Raw genomic sequence first — 24,871 nt, 5'->3', positions numbered from 1 at the left:
AATCTCCCATTCAACCATGCTAATTATAGTATTCAATCACAGTGTAGCCCGACTTTTTTTTTTTTTTTTTTTGTGGTAAAGAAAGGCAGTATGCTTACTGGTTAAGATAATAAGCTTTAAGTCATGGAACTTAGCTTCAAATTCTAAGTCTCAATTTCTTTATCAGCAAAACAGGATAATCATTGTAGCTTCTATATCATAGATGACATTAAATAAGATAATGCTTATTTAATAAGAAAATAAGAAATGAGAAAATAGTTATCTGATAAAATTCTCACAGCAGCAGTCATTATAGTATTAAAGAGTACACCAGAATAAATTCTATTTGGACCAAAGGGTCTTATACTTTTATATCTATACATACATATAGATAGATATAGATTATAGATGTAGATATATGAAATCAAACCATTACAGTATTGGAAGGAAAAAATATATATTATATATAGTATACACGCTTATATATACACTTAAGAGAAGATGAGGCTTCTCTAAGCATGATACCAAAAACAAGTAGCATACAGGAAAATATTGATAGATATAAATATATAAAAATAAATTTTTGAATTACAAAAAGCACCATTAATATAAGAGCATAGTTTTCTCCTTTTTGGAGAAAACTGCAGCAATATTATAAACACCCTTAAAAACGTACATATCCACTGATTTCTCAATACCACTTCTGAGAAGTTATTCTAAATGAATAATATATAATGTGCCCATAGATTCTGCTGAAAAGAAGTTTTGTAGTGCTTTAATTAAAAGGGGGAGAGAGAGAGAAGAAACAGAAAGAAAGAAAAAGGAAGGGAGAGAAAGCTACAATGTTCAACAATAGGTTAGATAAATAAATGTAGTACAGTTTGTTCTATAGCGTATCTATCAAATTGCAGCCATCAAATCATATTGTAAAGAATATTTAATAATATCAAAAGATATTCACAATATGTTAACCAAAAGAGAAAACTATGAAAGATAGGATACCATTTTATTTACAGATAGAAAGGCTAAATGAGCATAATGGTGGCAAAAGAATGTGTGATGTTTACTTTTTCTTCTGTTTTCTAGAGAAAATATAAAAACTTTTCAAAGATATTTTAAAATATAATGCGGCAGTTACATCTAATTGTAAAATTTCATGAACTGTGTCAGTTTGGATATTTTTAATACACACAGATTTCTACTTTACGTGTAAAATTTAGCAGGGAGAATATTATTAGCTAAATTAAAATGAACAAATTGAGTGAACAGTTTTTATTGTATTTAAGGACAGAGAATTACCCGACCCTCCTCTGAGTGCAACATCTTTAAATGTAAAACAAAAAATCACCCATTCTTGAAAAGAATATACTGGAAGTTCCAAATTGCTCATTTCCTAAATTAATCACAAGAAATGGAAAATGACTCTAATTCCAAACCATATATACTCAAATTTTTCAGAAACAGATGAAAACAAAGGAAGAATTTATCTTTTTTTTTAATGTGCTACTCAAAGTAGTATGGAGCTAAATGTCCTAGATGAAGATAAATACATCAAATTCAAGGATATTATTAAAAGTCATTAAATCTAATTCCCACGTAAACATAAGTGGAATGAATTAAGACACAGAACTAAGTTTTCCATTTTCTAAATTTAATGAATACGTAAGTATTTGCATTAAGCATCAATAGGTGCTTATATTATCTTGCTAATTATTTTTTTCTTTTCATAAATTTTGGCACTTGAGAATACATTCATTCCCGTCCATAATGCTTTTAAGAACAAAAATGCAGTTTTTCATTATCTTTAGATTTTAAGAAAACTACGGTCACTTTCAGTTTTCTTCCACACAAATCATAACACCGTTTAGGAGTTTCACTGACCAAATACATATACAATCTCAATTTGTTTTGCTTTGTTTTCTTCTACGTCCCATCATACTTCTCTGTTTCCAATTATTATAACACAGCATGTAACATCTTCCATTGTGGTCATTTAAATGCATTTTTGTCTGCCACTCATCAAATTTTAAAATCCGGTAAGGCAAGGAACTTGCTTTGTTTATGTTTGCATTTCTAACAACATCTACTCTAAACACAACATTTACTCAGTAAGTGCTGAATAAAATAGAACTTAGGTCACTCATGTAAAATCTGTACTTGGAGACACAAAATTCTGCTATTTACGAATAATGTTACCTTCAGCAAAACACAACCTCTCAGGACCCCAGGTTCATCATCTGTAACATATGTATGGTGGCTACACTCTGTCCCCTAGGGCATCTATGTAAATTAAAGCTTGTGAGTATCATTCTCATTTTACAAAGCAGAAAATTAAGGTTCAAAATATTAAAGAAAATGATCCAAGTATATGCAATGTAGCAGTGACAGAATTTGAACCAAAGACCATGGATGCCAAACTCTATGATTTTCTCACCACGGACGACTTTCAAAATTGAGTTCAGGCATCTTCCACAGAATGTCAGTAATTTATAGCTCTTGAAAATCAGACATGAAAAAGCTAACCAGTACTTTTTTCCTTTGCATTAAACAGGAAATATTAGTATGCGTTACAGATTAACCCCAATATGCAATAAATTTCATAAAACACATTAAAACTCTAAATGGAAAACTATCACATTAGGATATAAATTGTTTAAAACATTGCTTCCTAACTACCAAGCGATGAATACAGCAGTTAGCAAACAGCTGATTTGAATGCAGGAGCATGGCCTCTTAGCATCCGCCACATTCAAGATGCACATCACTTTTGTTAACATACAACATGTTTTCTGGAGAGGCTACACCTAATTCCGAGATTCCAGTCCTTTCTCAAACACTATTTTATTTAAAAAACCTGTGCTGAGTTTAGATAAATATATACAAATTTTTCCTATATAAACATTAGCTGAAAAATGTATTTGGGAATTATCTATAAGTCCTCAATATGGGAATACATTAGCCATGCACTAATGGTACATTAACCTGGTAGGCGTTTTATCAGGAACTGCTTATATGTCATACATAAGTACAAAAAGTTGGTGTCACTAAATACTGCACCAACAGAAAACTGAATGAACTTATTTCTGCTTAAAGTCAAGGGTAGACTGAAAATATTTACACATTTTGTCAAAAATGAAGAAAGTATGTAATGTTTAGAACACACATATGCTATGGAATCCTTTATTATTCAAGTCACAGTTTTTATAGGCAACCCAAAGTTAATAGATAAAAGTATAGAGAACTAAACAACATTCATTTGATCGCATATATTTTAGGATTATTTAAAATGCTGTAAAGTATGTATTGGACTCTCCGCTTACTTAAGAGAAAAAAAGTGAATGTCTGCCCCAGAAAGCTAAACAACACAGTAAAATTTCCTTTTTGAAACAAAATGCTTCATTGGACACATTGTAAGAATACTTTAAACATTTCTTACACCTCACAATTAAAGACTTTATTGAATCTCTACCTTTATCCTGGATAACACAGATCAATGGGCTACAAACAAAGACCTTCAGCGTTTTCAACTGTCTTCTTTACATAAACTAAATTTCACTTAAATTACCCTCTTTTTCCCTTTACATGCTAAAAAAAAGAAAAAAAAGGTGAAAAATCACCTACTTAACAAAGGGGAAAGAGTATTTTAGCCAACAGAAAACAAGTCAGTGGCTTTAATTTAATCCTTTCTTTTATCTTTCTTTGATACCGTAAACAAACTAAACCTTGGGGCAGAATCAAAACTTTGAGAACTAAGATCACCAAATAGGAAAATAGAATCACATATAGGATTAGGTTCCAGGAGGAACCAGAGTATGTGACAATTTTGAGGCAGGTCAGGAGCTGCAATTTTGAAAGCCATACCCACGGCCATGATGCTGCATCTTTGATCTGCCTCATTTCAGTGGATGAAAATGCAAAGTTGTCAAAGTCAAACTTGAAATATTAAAGTTAATAGTATCCTTCCAAAATTGTAAACTAACAAATTTGATAATCAACTATGAATTCAGTTAAACCAAAAATAAGATTCTTTAACCTACTTGGGGGGGCGGGTGTCAAAATTTGAAAACTCTGTGTCATTTAATGTATCATATTTCATAAACGAAGCTATGCTGAAGATGCTCCTTGCCTCTGACCTTAAGCACTATCTTTACATTGCTGATTAATAGCAACCTGCCAAAATTTCATTCTATTCCTATAAAATACCAGCAAATATATTCTATAATTCCATTTTTAATAGAGTGAGCAAGGCTTTAGCTCTTAGATGCTTCATAAATGTTTGCACAGTGATTACAGAAAAAAATACACATTTCAATCTCTTTTGAATATTCAAGAACACAGTATCTACTGCCTACCCTTACAAGAATTATTTAATTTTGCTGAATTAACTGTGCTTTGAATTTAAAAATACATGTTTTAAAATATTCACTCAAAAAAATTCTGTCATTAAAATTGTGTCCACAGAACTTGCAATGCTGCTTATATGATTTCTATTCTAGAAGAATTCGGTATAACTGAGATTCATAAAAGTGTAAGTAATATCTAGATCCCACTCATTTCACTCGATTTCAACATCATGCATGCAGTAATTCCTATTTCCTAAAGATTTTTACAGAGAGTGCAAAGAGGGCACAGGTGTTTAAAATCACTGTAATTAGTAATTAAATTACATAAAATGACTGTTTACCTACAAAAATGTCTAGAAGCTAGACCCGTATTAATTACAGGTAATCAGGATGATTTTTCCCCTTACTTTTTATTCATAAGACCCAGTTATACACCTTTAACTTTTCTCATATATAATATTTGTCACTAGGAAACCTTTAATAGATTTTTACAAAATATTTCAGAAATCAGTTCCAATTTGTGTACAAATCATATTTAAAATTGCACTGTAAATAAAAATGCACAATAAATTTAAAATGTACATTAGTGAGTTAAGTAAATCATATTTATGACAATCCAATGATGAGTGCTTAAAATATAGAAAATGAGAGAATGGAGTTACGGAACAGAAGAAAAGGGGCAATTAAGATGACAGGAGTCAGCACCTTTCCTAAATTAGGAAATTCTTAACAACAATCCAGTTCACTAAAGAGCCCAATTCTTTCCCATGATCACTATTCCCAGATGGTGATATGAAGGTAGGGAAGAACAAAAGAACTCTTAGCTTCACTTACGCTCAACAGCAAAGAGACCAGAGAGAGTTTTTCTGTTTCCCTTTGAGTGTTTTTAAAGACTATACATTTTTGTTCCTTTGAAAATAGCATATAGTTATTTTAGGAAATCTAGAAATTACAGAATAGCATCAATGTAAAAATTTAAATTACCTATAATGCTAGAATCTAGGGACAAATACTATTGGCAGTTTGGTATATTTTCTTCCAGTCTTTTTTCTATGCATATGTATATGAATTTTAACCTACTTTGCACTGTACTATGAGTACAATTTAGCGTTTGCTTTTTCTCCTAACACACCAGACATTTCTGTACAGTAGTTTAAGTACTCTTTAAAAACATCATGTTTAAGAGCTACATAATACTCCATCATATGGCTTCATCATAATTTATTTAAAAGTTCTCCCATTGTAGGAATTTAGGTTGTTTCTAATTTTATGTTTGTGTATTTAATAATGAACATCAGAACTTTGAAGATTTATCTGTAGTTTTATCTACAATCGGATTTCCTTCCATAGGAGAGATTTCTAAAATTAGATGTCTACGTCAGAGGTATCAACTTTCTAAAGGCTATTGATATATATTACCAAATTCCTTTCACAAAAGATTATACATATTTTTATTTGATTCCAGTGTATGAAGTTGATTGAAGTTTATGAAAGTGGTTCCTTTTCCACTTTTAACTTACACTTCAAGAATGTGGTGACAGTGAAGTACAAACTGGTGAGGCATTTTTAATTCCTTTCTAATTTACTATTCCAACATTTAGTTTAAGTGCTATAAACTGAAAACCTTCAGAGAGCATTTCAAAATGTATTTACACTTATTTAAAGTCACTTTTAATCTGCAATTTAAAGAGCTGTGACTATCCTTACCAAATTTAGCTATAATGACACCTGATCAGAAGGGAAGCTCCATAAGGGAAAAAATAAAATTAAATAATGATATCTTAGAAAGAGTGTGAGATTTTGACTCATTTAGACTTGAAGGAAAAATAGAGTATTGCACCTAGTGAGATACTTAACCTTGGAAAATTACTTAACCCCATTTGACTCTGTTTCTTCCACTACAATGGGAAAAATATCTACTTTTCTGAGTTGTTATAAAACTTACAAGTATAAGATAGATAGATAGATAGATAGGTAGATATCAGGTACTGAAATGCATAAGTGTGTGTAAGCATCTATACACATATATATATCATCAAGTACTGAAAATGAAAAGGCTTGCTCATCACCATTCTATAATGAAGCTCACCAGAAAACAATTCCCACCTAAGCAATAGTTATCAGCTTTTAGTGTTTCATTCTTAAAATAGGCATTTAAGGATTATTAAATGTGTGAGGAAAGCCACCAACATGAAAGAAAGGGAACTAGGAAGAAACAGACTATGCAGAGTGAAAAAGACTTCAAAAAATATATAATTAGTGTACTACAAATTAAGAACAGGATAGCATAAAATAGGAACAATCACAGAATAAAGAGGTACTAAAAATTAGGAAAATAATAATAAAAGATAAAATCAAGGAAACTACTGGAAAGAAAAGAAGTGGACGGTAGCAGAAAAAAAAAAATCAGAGAATCCTGGATAGTCAGAATTTTTTCCAATAGGAGTTGCAGAAATAGAGAAATCAGAGGAAAGAAAATCACAATAATAACAATAACTAAAATAATCACAAGAAAATTACCAGACTGCAAGACTAGCTTGAAAAGGCACACAGATGCCCAAGAAAGAGATCATAAAATTCCCTGAGAAAAGAAGCACCAACCATCAGAATGGCCTCTGACTGCTCAACAGAAATACTAAAAGATAACAGAGGCTCAGACTTCTGAGAGGAAGCTGCCTCTGTGCACCCAAACTCTGAATCAAGCATGAGGGGAGAATAAAGAGATTGCAAGCTTGTAAAGAGTCAAAAAATTTTCCTGGGAACCCTTTCTTAGAAAGCCACAGATGACAGGAATGAGATGCAGGTAACACAGGATCCTAAGACGAAAAGCAGAACAGAAAAGTTCCAGGACAACAGTTGTGCCAGGCCTAGAAACAACAGTTAAAATTAATGCAGGAGGACGAAGAGATACAACAGCAATACCTCTAGGCCAAAAAAAAAAAAGAAAAATTTAATATAGCTAATGGGTTATTTTATGAGTCTCAGCTGAATCTGCTCCCTTCCTTAGTCTCAACTTTTCTCTCTCCCTATCAAGCTCAAGAGTTCATTTTGTTGGTGTTTCAGAAGAACAAATTTGCCTAGTTTCTTTTGCAGTCTTTTGTTTTTCTCATTTCCTAAGGCGAGGACTAAGTTCTCTACTTGCGTCTCTGTCTTTAGTAATGAAGGTATTAAAGGCCATGCTTTTCTGAGAACAACAGAAAATAATTTTTAAATATTATTGATAGCCATTGACTAGATCTTTTATAGAACATGTGGGAACAAACAGCCACAGATATAAAGAAAGTTAAGCAAACAAAAAAGGCAAGTGTTAATTCCAGGAAAAATGTTCAAAAATATATGAGAAAGAAAAAAAGATCATAATACATCTTGGTTCAGAAGTAAACAATAATCATTTTGTCATTATAAATTAAAAGCCATTAATTTAATGAACAACTGTGATATAACTTTGCAATTACAACAAAAGGAGGATATTTGGGACAGTGGTGGGAGATGTTAAAAAATAGTTCTCAGAGCCGGCCCAGTGGCTAGCAGTTAAGTTCGCATGCTCCGCTTTGGTGGCCCAGGGTTCACCATACACATATATATATGTAGGCAGGCGTCCTACATATAAAATAGAGGATGATGGGCATGTATGTTAGCTCAGGGTCCATCTTCCTCAGCAAAAAGAGAAGGATTGACAGAAGATGTTAGCTTAGGACTAGTCTTCTTCAAAAATAAATAAATAAATAAATAAATAAATTCTCAACCAACAAAAAGAGAAGTCTGTGGGGCCAGCCCAGTGGTGTAGGGGTTAAGTTCACACATTCCACTTCTGCAACCTGGAGTTCGCCAGTTCAGATCCCAGGTGCAGACCTACGCACCACTTGTCAAGTCATGCTCTGGCGGGCGTCCCACATGTAAAGTAGAGGAAGATGGGCACGGATGTTAGCTCAGGGCCAGTCTTCCTCAGCAAAAAGAGGAGTATTGGAGGCAGATGTTAGCTCAGGGCTAATCTTCCTCAAAAAAAGAAAGAAGTCTGTGGATAATATCAACAATTTATAAATGACGAAATAAATATATAAGCATAGAGCTATCCAAAGAAAAATCAGAACAATTGAAAACAGTTGACTCAGGAGCAGGACTGGGGAGAGATATTGGAAGTTTGCTATTTTTTCATTTTAAGCCTACATGATTTTTAGACTATGTATAGATAATACTTATATAAAATGATGATTAATTTTTAAAGATGATTTAATAACACCCACCAAAATTTTGTTCTTTTAGAAGGGAAATGCAGAAAGAGAGGATAGAAAAAAGAGCTAAGGGAGGGAGAGGGCAAGGACTAAATAAAAGCAAAAGAGAAACTTTGGAGAGAGCAGTCTATAGAGAATCTTAGAAAGCAGCTCTCTTAAAATGTTTCTCATTAAATATAAAAGAGGTAATCAAAGCAATTTAACCTGATTGCTAATTACTGTCTCTGAAATGTGTTAATTGTTGTACTATATTTGTAAATAAGAAATAAGCATCAGTAAAATATAGCTCAATTACTTATACCGTATTTCCTTATTCACTCCCCCAATCACCACCCTAGTTCAGCCTACTCCCTTTGGGCATAGATCTCCACAACTCCCTCCCAGCCACCCATCCTGCCCTGCTCAGGTTCATTGCACAGAAGACCCCATCTTCATTATGGCACTCCCAGATCAAGAACTTACAACAGTCCGTTGCCTGGGTTTAAAGTACTCTGCCTGGCTTTGAGGGCCCTGACTCTACCTACTTCTCCTCACATCTAATAACTTCCCAGGACAAAACTTCTGTTCCAGTCACTACTATCTCCTTCTTGCACTGCCATTCTCCCTGACATTACCTGCTAAACAACTACCTTAATGGTTCATGCCGTTTAGTCACCCCGGAAAGGTTTCTATTTACCTCTCTCATCTACACCAAATCTCCCCCTCTGTCATAGTCCAGCTCAAGCCATATTGCCTCTAAACAATATGACTCTTCTCTAACGACTCTCACAAACACTGTCTTCACCTCATAATTAGCATCAATTTAAATATGCTCCTATTCTCTAATTTTGTCTTATTTTTCACTGCCTATTTTGTTTTCCTGTAACTGTAACCAGTTCTGTACCAGGAAATATACTGAACTCCTCTCCACATTCCATAATAATTAAAATTATAAATGGAGCCAGTAATGCTTTCTGATTGTTTATAAAAATTTCATTCTATCTAGTGCATTTTCATGCACATGCCAAATACTCAGGATATGTTGAATGGCTGATTGATTAAAGCCACTTTAAATTTACTAAATAAACATATTGTACTTATGCAGCTGTCAAATCCTTGGCTATTTACCTTCACGTTATTTAACCATCGCCTTTCATTTTTGTGACCTGAATCTGTGCTTTAGCACATATCAAGCTATATTATCAAACATTCCAATTTAGAAGAAAATAAGTATGTAAAAATTTTACAAAAGATCATTCAGATACAAGGTGATCAAAAATAATTTGTTACCAAAATTCTTCACTAAATTCTTTTCATAATTTTTAATTTACTTCATTCCCAATTAAAATTAAATGGATTTAAAAATCAGTGGAATGTGGAGCATGATATAATAGGTATTGAGAGGAAGGATCCTCTGAAAAATTTTCTTTGAAATTCATTTACCCGTGTTAAAAAAGAAAAAAAAAAAAAAAACAGGCCCGAAATGAAGTCATTTTGCCCCCATGAGAGCAAAACCAAGATTTAACTACGGTTTCAGCCCCTGAGGAATGTGACCATTAAACAGGTCATCTGAAATTTCCTGACTAGCACTAGTGGGTAAAACCCCTGCAATTCCCTTTCCCCCAAAAGAAGATGTCCTGGCCTGAAACAATCCTTGCTTTTCTTCTGCTAATACCTTCTTGTCCCACCCTTCTGCCTATAAAACTTTCCATTTTGCACAACTCCTTGGAGCGCCCTTCTAGTTGCTAGATGGGATGCTACCCAATTCATGAATCACTTAATAAAACCAACTAGATCTTCAAATTTATTTGGCTGACTTTTGTTTTTTCAACAGATTTCATGGCAGCGATGGGATCCAAAGAGAACTTCTGACAGCATTCAAGAACAACAAGAGACACAGGTCTGGTGCCCAGCAACTCGTTTTGAGTTCACTCTTTCTCGCTGTTTCCAAGGGCTATGGGTAACTTCCTCTCAGTTTGAGCTCGATTTTTCTTTTGCTTTCAAGATCTCCCATCTAACTGACTTTCCTTTGCAGGGCAGGTCAGCTTGAGCTGGTAGAGAATTCTGCCGAGAGCCCAACTGAGCTTGTAGAAGATTCTGCTTGGAGCACTACTGAGCTGGTAGAGAATTCTGCCCAGAGCCAGTTGAGCTGGCAGATGATTATGCCCAGAGCCAAGTCCCCAGACTTACAGACTGCAATTCCTCAGGTGGAAAACCCCAGCCCTTATCTCTATCCCTGGATTCCACAATGGGAATTGCTGACAGTTTAGTCTGCAGCTCCCCAATTGTTTGGAATCCTTCCCCAGATTCCACACTAGGAACTGCTGGTAGCAGCTACATTTCTCCATTTTGTTTAGAATCAGTCTGCAGTCCCCATTCCTTGGGGTTTGCTGGTCCAATCCTTTCCCGCAGTCCAAGGTCCCACAAGAATTGGTGGTGGTGCACACGGGGCCTTCTTTTGGCCAGGATGCAGTAACATCTCTTGGTTACTGCCAATATATTAAGGTACACATTTGTTTGTCTTGTTTCACATAGATAACGGCTAGTTGCTAATGGAATCTTGGAGGTCAAAAAAGCCATGAACATTGGTGGACAAGGGCTGACCATTTAAAGGTTGTTAGAACACTCATCACCTTCAGAACAGTGAACACTAGGTCACCCACCTTTCTCAAGAAAATTTCCCTACAACAAGGTGCCAACCCCATGGCACATCCTCTGAGGTATTAGTTTGGCTCTGAGGAACCCAAAGACCTAGCTAAAAGAAATAGGATTCTTTATATCCAAAGAGTTGAGCGTGCCACCTTCCAGCACACCTGCTTATTTTATGTCTAAGAACTGTAGTCCTGGAAGCTGTAGATATTTACAAAAATGGGCATTATGGGGGACATTGAAAATAGCCAAGGTCATTTAAAACTTGCACTTAAAAGCTAGGGCTCCCAAATCCAACAAACAGGATGAGATGCCCACTTTAGCATACAAAAGACTCCAAAAGATTTACAAATTCCAAAATAGCTTCATTGAAAGATTCATTGTGAAAGGCTAAGAAAACATTAAAGACACAAAAGGTATCTAAAATAACACCTGGGCCTCCCAAATTACACCCTCCTAGGGAGTCCAGTATCAAAACACTGGCCCAGAAATCAATGTCTCAATTGTAATCAGCTGAGACACTGAAAAAGAAATTGCCCTCAAATGCCTCAGGCAACTTCTTCAACATTAACTTGAATGATCCTGCATAGGCCCCTCCCAGAGTTGACAAAATTCTGAGGAATTTTTTTGTAAACTGCTACTTTATTCTCTTAAACAGTCAGGGGAAACTAAAATTATTCAAAGCCTGGCAGGAACTTTTTTTTTTTTTTTTTTTTTGCCTTCTCTTCTAAGTTAATATACCCAGAGAGGAAAAAAGAAATCCAAAAAACCCCACAAGCACCTTTGTTTTACAAATCAAATCTTTACAGGGCCAAAGGTGTGACTCTGGAAAGCAATTCAAAGTTCACTTGTCCTTTTTGCCGATCCCAAAACCTCCCTTATTCATCTCCAAATTCCTGAAGGTATTGTAAAAGATCAGGACACTAGAAACAGAATTGTCTTGCACTTAAAGATTTAAATTACTCTAAATCTCTGATAATAAATAAATATACTCCCCAAACTCCATCTTGGAGAAAACTTGGATTCTTTTTCTGTGCCTTTGTGATGTAGATTATCAACCCCCATCTCTCTAGGACCTGAGAGCTATTCTTTGACCTGCAAACTTAAGGGAGAAGTTTCTCATCAGAGAAAAAAAAAAAAAGAGGGAGACAGGAGGTATTTAGAAATTGGGCTAATGAAAAATCTTAAGTGTCTTCTCCACAAATATTAGTAATCATAAGGTTTCTGTTTTCATCTGTCTGTATGAGTATTTTATGGATGTGTGACATTATCTTTTACCTCCAGATGGTATTGCTAAAATTAACGTGTAAAAGAGCTCTATTTAATTGGGTTAAAGGTCAAGCCCTTCTAAGGATTGGACATACTAAAGTTCTCAGAAACACAGAAAGTAACTCAAATGCTTTTCAAGCACATGTCATCTGGAATAATCTTTAGTAAATAAAAGATATTTTAAGTTTTTTGGTTTAATTAAAACTGACATGTCTTTAAAGTTATCAATATTGAATAGCAGATAAACTACTTTTACTATACCTGGGTTTACCAGTCAAATTCATACTATCTCAGTTACAAAATTCGTCAGCAAAAAATAATCTAGAATCATGGTTGATTTTGTCTAATGTCTCTTGAAGTTTTCATGGGTATTCTAAATATAATTGCTGAGAGCAAAAGATTTAGATAGATGTAAATGGAATTAGAGTTTATAGGTAAACTTTTTAGCCACAATTATATTTTACGGTAGGTGTACTTAAAAATAACTTCCAAAATCTTTTTGGTAGCTTGAAACTTAAGAGTTTTGCTAAGTTAAATTAAATTATGGGAAATTCATTGAATAGCTAGGCCGTTCCTAAATAAGATAAAATAGTGAAACATTATTTACTGAAAATAAATTTATCTGCTCTGCATTCCTTATTACTGAGAAACTGAAATATTTGGGTCTCTTGGTAAATATGTTTTATGCCATGCTGAGAAATTTTCAGTGAAAAGGCAGATGTTTCTAGACATTATAAAAAAGTACTTATTAATCTGCCAATACACATAATACTAATGTAAAAGACAGATCATAATTACTTCTTATTTTTCACTAGAAATTAAACGTTTCTGAGGGCTAAAATTTTTCACATATGCAATTAAGACTACTAGAATGTAGGAGAAACAACTGTGTACGCAAGAAAAGTAGAATATGTATTTGGTGAGAAGAGGTATGAAGAATGAAGATGCATTTTTTAAGGGAAATGAGAGTAATTTTATCTAAACTAAAATTTTCGTTTATTTCTGAATGGGAAGGAGAAAAACAAAGGACAAACTAAATGTATATAGAAAGAAAGAGAGAAATAGAATTTTTTCTTGTGTTATCAGGCTGGCAAAAATTAAATTGTTATTATAAGGGTTTTAAAATTAAGCTTTAATATCAGTAGTGGACTTAAATAAAACTAGAACTTAATTTTCTTTTATCCACTAAAGGAGAAAGTTTTATTGGACTATTCATCTGCTCCTGATAAGAGATTACAAAAGAAAAGCAAAGTTTTTGTTTTATCAAAATAATTTCCTGCGTTCACTGTCTTTATCAGATCTTTGATGACTTAGGAAAACTGCATCTTCTTAACACTAAAAGAACTAAGTTTTCAGGGCTGGCCCAGTGGTGCAGCAGTTAAGTTTGCACATTCCACTTTGGTGGCCCAGGGTTTAGGGGTTCAGATCCTGTATGCGGACATGGCACCGCTTGGCAAGCCATGCTGTGGTAGGCTTCCCACATATAAAGTAGAGGAAGATGGGCACAGATGTTAGCTCAGGGCCAGGCTTCCTCAGCAAAAAGAGGAGGATTGGCAGCAGATGTTAGCTCAGGGCTAATTGTCCTCAAAAAAATAAATAAATAAAAAATAAAATTAAAATTAAAAAAAAGAACTAAATTTTGCCAATAGATAATTAAGAATAGTTTCATATTGATTTGTGATTGTAGTTAACCAAGCTTCCAAACCTTTTGATATCTTGGACACAATTTCTCAAAATCAAATTCTAAAAATGAAGTCTTTTTAACCTGGAAGAAACGTCAGGATTTTTCCAGAGGGCTCTTGGAAAATTCCAAAATATTTGTTAAACTAATTAGACTGACTTAGTATGTTAAATTACATGGGAAGCATTGTCAAATAAAAAATACTACTAAGCCTTCTTTATGTTGTATTTATATAAGTATTCTAGAAATTATGTGAAATTCCTGTAAATCTGATTATGCCCTAGTATAAAATGCTGTGTCATCAAAATTGAGGCTCATGCTAAAAGGACTAAATCTGAGTGTTGAGAAAATGCCCTAGATGACTTTCACGCAAAGCCAGCAGCAACAGAATCTATAAAGATTGTGGCTGAAGTCCATTCTGCTTCTGCAAAAAAATGACACTTCAGTGCCAGATTTTTGCCATCCTGATGCCCTTTTAACATGGCAACAGTCTGCTCCTGAATCAGAGAAATTAAGATGGGTAAACAATGGCTGTAAATTAAACAAACAGTCAGGGCTATGGGAAACCCAAGACAGCTACTTGGTTTTTCCTGACTCCCTGGTAAACCGCATTTTTAAGTTTTTGCATTCCTTCACCCACTATAGCACATTTACGAAAAACTATTTTTGTCCCCAGAGGTCTCATACCTCCTCCCTTTGGACCTTTTGAACACCTGCAGCTGGACTTCATTCAATTGCCACTTGGCTTGGGTTATCAATATGTTCTTGTTACAGAATGTATGTTTTCCAGGTGAGTTAAAGCCTTCCTCTACTGCAAGGCTGATGCCCTCACAGTAGCAATGAAACTGTTAGAAAATGTGTTTCCCACCAGGGGAATACCTTCCACAATCTCCAATGATCAAGGCATCCACTTCACCGGGTAGATCATATAAGCCTTAACAAAAACCTTGCAAACTTCTTGGAATTATCACTGTGCCTATCACCCTCGATCAATCATCAGGCAAGTTTGAGAGAACTAATGGAAAAACTGGATTCAAATATGACAAATATTAATTACATGGGACTGCACGAACTGAGAAGGATGCTCTAATTTTTGTTTTTCCAGATTTAAGGAGACTTTTTCGCTTAAGCCATCTATAACTAACAGCAATTTGGGAAAGTACATCTTTCTGAACAAAGATGAAACATTTACTTTTCTCCCTACCTGATCCCTCCAGAATTCAGAAACTCTCAGTGAACATTCTTACTTTCATTACAACATATTTATTTTCATAAGCTCAACAAAAACCTGTTCTCCTTGTAACAGGACACAATTAGAAACATTGTCTATATTACCAAGGCTTTGCTGGAATGTCATATTTTAGAGAGATGAGCATAGACTCTGATATGACCAGAAAGCTTCAAGGAACTGCTTGGAAAAATCAACCCAATACGTTGCTTACAAGGTTCCAGTAAAGCAGTCTTACAAAGAGGTTATATGGTCAATCACTATTTTTGCTGCACTTATGTAAATAATCAGGCCAAGTTTAATTCAAAGAAATTTAGTTTTACTATGATTATCTATGGTAAAAAATGGTGGTAACTGTACAGAGAAAATTATGTTTGCACCTTTGTAGATATTAGATTTTAATCCTGTTAATTGTCTTTGATGTTTTGTTATATACCTGTAGACTGAACTGGATCCTGAATTCTTCTAGTCTCTTCAAATATTGGACTATGACACACCAAACTAATGTTTCCAATTTTCTCCCACTCTTCTGATTTGGAATCACTAAGCTCCTTAGAAGCTATCATACCAGGTCCTCCTCGCTATCCAGAGGGCAGCCAAACTTTAGAGACTTGAGCCTTGGAAATGCATCTCACAACTGAAGACTCCCCCTGACAGATGGTCCTGTAAAACAGTGGCAAACTCCAAATCAAATTGATGAGGAAGAAAAGTAGCTAATATCAAAGTGGACTGCATCCACCCAAGATGATGGATCAGGACTTCACACTTTAACTGAACATGAAACTCTTTCTTCTTCTGTTTCTTTCCTATTCTCCGGCCTTGATTGGAAAGATAACACTGTCATCCATGTCTCACAGGCCATTGCTAAGGCGGATAACTTCTGGAATTTAGAACAACCTTTTATTTCAGGCTAGGAGAAAATCCAACTGATTCCTGGTTGGGACGGGCAAATGCAACATTCTTGCAAATAAATCCATTAATAGTGCCACCATAGTGAAAATCATTTGTGTCCCAACAGATCCATCTTTATCTGTGGTGATTACCATTCTCCGTGGGCCTATGAATGCCTAGATGGCTGGGGGGCAGCTGGACAATGCCTCTTAGGTTATCTAACTGTGCCCCTAACTGGTCTAGAAAGGACCTACAGGAGGCTTTTTATGATTCAGGGTTCGCTTCCCTTGGTGGGGTCCTACTTCCCTGGTTAGGAGTAAAAGTAAATGAGGCTATAATCAGAAACCTCTCCTTAACTCTTAAAGATATTGCAGATTCCGTTGCTAAGACAGCTGCCCAGCAAAAATCTTTGGGACTCTCTGGCAAAGGTTGTTCTTCATTATAGGATAGCCCTTGATTATCTTTTAGTGGAGCAAGGAGGTGTCTGCTATGGCTACCACCACCTGCTATACCTGGATCAATACTTCTGGGGAGGCTGAAACTCAGTTACATAAGATCACTGAGCAAGCCATTTGGCTTTAAAAGGTGACTTCTTCAACAGGGTTTTTCTTTGATTTATTTGATTTTGGTTGGTTTTGGTCTTGGGAACCATGGCTCCAAAGTACACTCCACACATTGAGAATTGTCCTTCTTATAGTTATCATAAAAATCCCCCTGGTACGTTATATTCTCTCAAAAGTTTTAAATATATTTTTGCAGACACTAATTGCCAAGCAAATAATCTCCCTAAGACTGGAATGTCAGAAAAAGAATGAAGAGAATGATTGACTTCAAATTTGTGAACCTGAAGTCATGGCCTGTGAATACCAGAGAGACGATCAACGAAAGCTGTAAGAACTATAGAGCAATAGCTGAGTGTCTATAATGACTTAATTTTTTATCTCATCTCTCAGTTAGGCTGAGAGCTTGATCAAAAGGGAAAAATTGTTAAAAAATAATCATAATAACAGGCCCAAAATGGATTCATTTTGCCCCCACGACAGCAAAACCAAGACTCAATTATGGTTTCAGCCCCTATCAGGAATGTGACCATTAAACAGTTCATCTGAAATCTCCTGACTAGCGTTAGTGAGATAATCTGCATGATAAAACCCCTGCTGTTCCCATGCCCCCAAAAGAAGATGTCTTGGCCTGAAACAATCCTCTTCTTTTGCTAATGCCTTCTTGCCTGACCCTTCTTCTGTCTATAAAAACCTTTCGGTGTGTACAACTCCTTGGAGTCCCCTTCTAGTTGCTAGATGGGATGCTGATAAAGCCAATTAGATCTTTGAATTTACTGGATTGAATTTTGTTTTTCAACAGCTGAATTTTCATATTTAGGAATCAATATACAGTAACAGGTTAGAATAAAGAAGAGAGATATAGTAAGAGAAAGAAATTTGAGAAAAGATGTAGTTCTACTGTGTACAAAACCTTACTTCCAGTATGAAAATATGTGTCCAAACAGAAATTGTGTTTTTCTAGTTTTGAGTGCTGTTATATTTTAATTCTCCCCTTCCATCTCCATATAGCAAAAGGTACATAGATGGGCCACAGCTACGAAGAGAAGAAAATTCTATCAACTTTTCTATAGAAAAATTCAAAATACCTATCATTAAGAAAATCCACATGTAAAGTCCCTAGTCTCCAGGCAACAAATTGTCATGAGCCACACTGTAATGCTGGGAAAAGGCTTTGTCCTAATGCAAAAGAACTGCTTTTGTCTCAGCCTGGAAATTTGCATAGCTATATTAAAGAAAAAGAGAAGCCAAATTGGGCATGTTAGCATGAACAGACATTCAATAAATGGTAATAGAATGGCGTAGGTTTACACCCCTTTGTCAAGACAATTAAAAACAATTAAAGTTTTCCTTGTCAACAAGCCAGCTTCTAATGTTGTGTGTAAAATTCACAAGAGGTCTTCCTGCTACTAGTATACTTGACTACCATAGCTTTCATAGAAAACTGTTTTGTTTTGACCCACTTGCTCTGCAAGTTTTTTAACAATTGCCTTTGGTAACTTACAGAAAAAATTTGGCACAGAGAATTTGTTAAAATGTACAGTAAGGCTGCCTGCCAAGGTAACGGTATAGAACAGGTGCTGTCAGATTCAGGAGGAAGCAAAAGAAGGAAACCAATAGATGGAATAAGCACAGGAAATGACCCCAAAACAAAGCAGCCTGTGCCTCATCCTGTTACCACCACCTGGCCCAGCCAGAAGCCATCCCTCGACCACTGGTCCAGCTTGCAGTTGTTTACACATCCCACTGGCAGGCCTGGTCACATCGTCTGCCTTTTCCTTTCTTTTTTTTTTTTTTTTTTTTTTTTAATTTCTTTCTCTTACTGGAAGAAATTCTATTTTGTGAACTTTGATTCACTTCCCAACTCCAAATACATAAAGGTTAGTGGTTTTTCTGATTGGTTTGAGCTCTTATTTTACAGTAAAGGAAGTAATCATTTTTGTTTTATTTAGTAGAAATTTCTATTTGTTAAATGTGTTATATATATGAGATAAGGTGTTACGATTTTGAGCTTATTTCTTTGGGCTCCTTTTTACATTGAAAGGAGTAATCAAATTTTTATTTTACCTATTAGAAATTCATACTTGCTGTTAAAGACAGAGGGTCTTGTTTTTTGCTAAAAACACATTTCAGAGGAATTTTGAGGACATCTAGAATGCCTTTGTGGTTCAAGTTTAATCTTTTCATTTGTCAGTATATTTCACCTGGACCAGCCCCAGACTAGAGGCAGGGCTGCTAAACTGGGATCAGATACCAAGAGTTAGTTTAGATTAAGTGTCAACCTTGGAGGTGTGGCGAAACAAGTTCCTATACTAACTGCTCCTAAAGTGAAGTCCCTAGTACTCAGTGTGACTGTGTGCCATGGAACTCTAGGCAGTCAACTGTAGGGGAGGGAAAAATGACCCTCTACCCATCTTATGTTCATCAGCTCGGGCCCTATAAATTAGACTGACAAAAGACAGAGTAACAAAAGAAAAACAAACAGAAAATTATTAACATGTACATTGGGCATATACAAAGGAGCACCCAGAGATGAGTAACTAAGGGGTGGTTAGAATTGGGGGTCAATATACCTAATTTACTGGGTGAAAGGAAGTAGGGGGTAAGGGCTTACAGAAAAGCAAATGTCTTTTTGGAAAGATAAAAGGGCCCTTAGGAGAACAGATGGGGGATATGAGAGTCTTCTAACAAAGCCTGTGTGGGTGTTGTGAGAAGATTAGAGTTGCTCTGCAGAAGGGGATTTAATGTCATTTCAGTTCTTTTGGGAGGCTCTGCTTTTAGTCAGATAAGGGATTTCAGGAACTCAAATGCCTTCAGATCAAAATACTTCTCATGCCAAAGAGGCATATTTGGGAGTGGCACATCCCGATCCCCTTCACATCATTCCCCAGTTCTATTGCTCTCTTTCTGCCTCTTTTCTACTCTTTCATTAGGCTTTGTTTTAATTTTGCTATTCTTCACCTGTATTTTGACTGACAGCAAGCCAGATAAATGTCCATTATTCCAAAACACTAGGCAGCATTTCTTTGAGAACTGCCTCTTCTTTACTTTGCAAAATGTTTAACATTACTGTATGAACAACAGGTTACTCTAGGGTTGACAGATTCTGTATGCAACTTGGCATCCTTGTTCATATTTTCGCTATTGCTTAAATATTCTATGCCTTTAGGTTTCATATTTTTTAAAGTTATTTTTAGTTTGGAAAAAAATATTTTAAATGTTCTACCAAAATTATTGGGTTTATTGAAACTACCAGTTTGTGTCTCTTTATCCTTAAGCCACTAAAAATACATGAGAGCTGATACCCTACACTCTGCAGCTTTGGGTGAGCGTTCACAGTCCTTCCAGAATTTCATGTGGCCACACCAAAAAAATTCACAGAAATGCTCCACTGGTCTCAAGGACAATCTGGCAGCAAGCTGACCATAAGACAGCAATCTTTAAAGGAATAACCTCAGAAAAGCCAGTCAAAGAAAAGTCTCTAGAATGGAGAACTTTATAATGGTAAGGTATATAGAATCCACTTTTAAAAGTGAACCTAAAGTGTCCAAACTATACAGTAATATACACAATTAAAGTAATTTTGTGATTTGTGAATCACCATATTTTTTAAAGACTCCTAATTAAGTTTTTTTCTTACAAAACAAGTGAAATTTATCTTCTTGATACATCATCTTACAATATAGGATTAATTTTTTGATAGTTTATCATTTCATCTCCCTTTCTCATTACAAAAGAAAGTTGTTATAATGTATTTTGACTGTATATTTTCTAGAGTTAAAATAAATAAATAAAAATTGGATATATTGGTTACTTCTTCTCTCACTAAAAGTTATCTTCTTCACTTACTCTTAGTTCCTCCAAACCTTTTTTAAGTTGTTTAAAGAGAATTTATTGACATATAATTTTTTATTTATAAATTGACACATCAATGTTTATTTTAAAAATTGCATTTCATGGGGCTGGCCCCGTGGCCGAGTGGTTAAGTTCGCGCGCTCCGCTGTAGGCGGCCCAGTGTTTCGTTAGTTCGAATCCTGGGCGCGGACATGGCACTGCTCATCAGACCACGCTGAGGCAGCGTCCCACATGCCACAACTAGAAGAACCCACAACGAAGAATACACAACTATGTACCGGGGGGGCTTTGGGGAGAAAAAGGAAAAAATAAAAAAAATAAAATCTTTAAAAAAAAAAAAATTGCATTTCATATTGATTTTCTTTGATGGAGCCTCTTATTATGAATCTAAAAGTAAAGAGGAGACATGGAGAGAAATTTTGCCACTTATGAAAACTGATCAGGGAAAGAAGAGTATATGGTCATAAGTAGCCAGTCTTTGGGGAGAGTCTCTATTGGGTCAACCTTTCCATTTTCCAGAGTTTTACATTCAATTATTTCAACCCACACTATAAATATTGACAGCCTCCTATGTAGAAAGTACTGCAATAGATTCCAGGAAAACAAGATGAATTAGCCCAGGTCCTTGCTCACAAAGACCTTATATTTCAGGAAGCATATTCTCTTTATATAGGTGTGAAAAAGCAAGAATGGCTTGCCTTGCTGGTTATTATATATAGTAAGCTGGCACTGTGAGAATGTGACCAGCCTGATTAGAAGACAATGTCCAATATCAGATGAAGTCTTTCCAGTATAACTGCTGACAATTATATCTGAATTCACAAATATGGCTCATGAGGACATTCGTGATCTGCCCCTTCCTTAATTCTTTAGACATATCTCCCTATTTTAAACACTATATTTCAGACATCATAAGTTACTTTGCCAACAAAATTTAATATTCTCCCACATTCCACTTCCACATCACTCCCTGAGCATCCATTCCTGGCCTGACTTAGATGCTCATTTCATTTCTCATATTGTACCCCATGCTTATCCCTATTGTTTTCACTCATCACACTTTATTGTACTTGCCCATTTTCTTGACTGCTGGGAGACTGTAAACTCTTGAGAAATAGATACATATTCTTCACCATCATGTCCTCAATGTAAAGTAGCTGGCACTTCATAGGTGCTTAATAAATATTTGTTGAATAAATGAGTGAATTGCTTCAACTTCTGTTTTCCAAGAGAAACAGAATATTGCTAGCTGGTCCATTCCAGGATCCTTCAAGTAGAAAGCTAAATAATCCCAACTGATAGCACAATCTATAACTAATTATACTGATTAAAGTCTCTTAAAGTATAATTATACGAAGATTTATTTTCCTTTAATATTCATAATAAAAAAAAACTGCTAGCAATTTCTAATTAGTGGCTTTTTTTTCAAATCCATACTAACTTAGGATTCAAGTACCACTGTGATACATTTATATAAGCTAATTTATATAAGTGCTTACCACAGTATACATGTCAGAGTAAGTCCTCAATAATGCATGATGGCAGTAGTGCTGGTAGACTACTTTATGGTGATTGCAAGAATGAATGTGCATCAATGATGTTATATATAAATTATAGGAAAGATATATATTCAAGATATTATAAAGAAAGAGTGATAAAAATTTAGACATTTATTTCAAAATATAGGAAAATCATAGCCATATATCTTCTTTACACGTAATAGTGTTATTAGAAATTATTATTAGATTAAGCATGATAATAACAAGCCATTGTATTGGGGCAGAGAATGTGCAATGTAATTGCATAATTTTGCAATACTTTGTAATGCACAGAATAATTCTTCCCAATGTCCAAAAATGTAAGTGAACAATAATGACATCTGAACGCTTTCTGACAAAAACAGCAGTTACAGAGAGAAAGAGGGGAAAGGGGTTTTATATTCTCTAACTGCTCAAACAGTTTTACAAATATTTATAAAAGGTCACCAATAGAGGGCTTACCTGGGGTCAAATGGAAGAGGCCCTAAACCATCAAAAGCTATTTCCAGTGTCCAGCTGGGAGATCTAAAACAGAGAGTAACAAAGACAGTTTGTGACAAAGCTGACACACAGTATTCTGGAAGGAGTGAAATCAATTGTGACATTTTTCATTTATTTGTAAATGCCTCTTTGGCAGTACACTCACTCAAAACGACAGTTGCTTCTTACAGAAGAGGGGAGGTGATGGTAAAATAGAGGAATCCTGACAGTTGCTTTAATGAGATTCCACATTAGGGCTACTCGAACATTTTCCCTCAACAAGAAGCTTGCCCTTCATTTTCAATATCATAACTCCATAATTTGGAAAATGTTATCTCTATGAAAAACTCAACCAGCCAGTTCTTAATAGCCATTGCCCAGTTTATTTTCCTATTCTCTTTAAATTAGAAGAAAACATTCTAAAGCAAGTATCTAAATAAACATCAGCCATACAGACCAATTACCTCTTTTTATTAAAAGAGTACTGTTTTTACTCAAGACAGCGATATGGAGTGTGACTGAACAATTCAAGACACACTGTTCAGTAACTCAATATTTGTGTGGAAATATCAGGCAGTACAATTTAATCTACATCTTAAGAGGCTATAATATGTATAATTTAAGCTCCTAAGGAAAAGGAAGTTATTGGCAAGGCAGTTTCAAATAAGTAGTCTAAAGATTCCTCTTCGTTTATTCACTCAGTTGTTCTTGGATTATATGCTAAGTGCCTGGTGCAGTTGCAAATCAACTGGTATAAACCCACCTCTAAAAAAAAAAAAGAAAGTAAATTATAGTGTGCAGGGAAATTGCAGTCCAATCCAGGGTCTAGCCCAGCACTTATCACCTATTAGTCAACCAATAGGTATTTGCTGAACTGCATAAAATCAAATCTCTATGCATGGAAAAATAAAAAGAACATGCATTCTGGCATTATATATGCCAATGCTACCTGTGGCATCATGGGTTCAAATTCTAGATTCCAGAGAAATGAACTAATTAAGGGACCTTGTAGAAGTAACAAACTCTCTGGGTTCCAATTTCCTTATCTATAAAGAAGACTTAGTAATATTTACTACATGTGATTGTTGTAACAATTAAATAAACATTAGGGCAGGAATAAAGCACCTAGCACAGTTCGTGGCACATAGTAAGTTGTCAATAAATGGTAGCTATTAGAATTATGAAGCTTTTCTTTGACCAAAACAAACGACATCTTTCTCAAATACAATAAGAACAAAAGTAGCAAGAATGAGTAGAATGAGAGAACACTGGCTGTCAGGATACTATGATAAGAACCTTAGTTCTATCGCTTCCACTGACAGCCTCTTTACAACTCAGTTCTGTCATCACAAAAATGGGACTAACATTCCTACTTTTACATAAACTCCCGACTCAGCTTGGTTACTAAAGGTGTTTGAGTACTTTACCCAAATCTCGTACATTCTTGGAATATGTCCAGTGAATATGGCAGAGAATACCATTTCAGGTTGGCAGATTAACTGTGGTGCGATTTTGTGTTGGTAATTTTACCCTGTTGGTCAATAGTTAATTTGCAGGTAAAGTTCAGTAGTGCTAAAAAATTGCTTGAGCAGCTAAATGTGTGCAGACTCATGAAGGTTTTTGTCTCCTCATTCCATCTTCAGTTTACCTAGAGCAGTGGTTCTCAAACTTATCTATACATTAAAATCACTGGAAGAATTTTTTTCTCTATTTTTGTTTGTGGATTGCCGCCATAGCAAGGCCACGGACAAGTGGTGTAGGTCCACATCAGGAACCGAACCTGGGCCGCCCAAGTGGAGCATGCCAAACTCAACCACTAGACTACCTGGGCTGCCCAAGTGGAGCATGCCAAACTCAACCACTAGGCCACAGGGCCAGCCCCAGGAGAATTTTTCTTTAATGCTAATATCTACGTGCCACCCAGAACAACTAAATCAAAATATTTTTTAAAAGCTTCTCAGGTGATTCTAATGTGCAGCCAAGGTTTAGATCTATTGGCCTAGAGTCAAATACTATGTTTCTCCAATATACACTCTTGGCTTCCTACCCAAACCATTTTTTTTTTCCTCTTCTTTGCTAGGCAGAGCCCTGATCCATTTTAAGTGTCTATCTTTTTTCCCAAGCAACTCTGGAGAGACTGGTTTATGCCCATGTTCGGGGCAATCCTGATTAGGCTCAACCGTCCAA

General features: G+C 35.3%; 1 protein-coding gene across 7 annotated transcripts in view; it reads right to left on the bottom strand.

The window, feature by feature from the left end:
• NAALADL2 (N-acetylated alpha-linked acidic dipeptidase like 2) overlaps window positions 1-24,871 on the bottom strand; it is a 1,279,597-nt gene that overhangs the window by 1,171,063 nt on the left and 83,663 nt on the right. For all 7 annotated transcript variants that reach the window (XM_070242641.1, XM_070242639.1, XM_070242642.1 and 4 more), the window contains exon 2: window positions 22,667-22,729. The gene's annotated coding sequence lies outside the window, so the exon portion shown is untranslated. The remainder of the gene's footprint in view (window positions 1-22,666; window positions 22,730-24,871) is intronic.

This window comes from Equus caballus, chromosome 19 (genome assembly GCF_041296265.1).
Source record: "Equus caballus isolate H_3958 breed thoroughbred chromosome 19, TB-T2T, whole genome shotgun sequence".
NCBI lineage: Eukaryota > Metazoa > Chordata > Mammalia > Perissodactyla > Equidae > Equus > Equus caballus.
The sequence above is the reverse complement of the archived record's forward strand: the minus strand, read 5'-3'. Positions and strand labels throughout refer to the sequence as shown.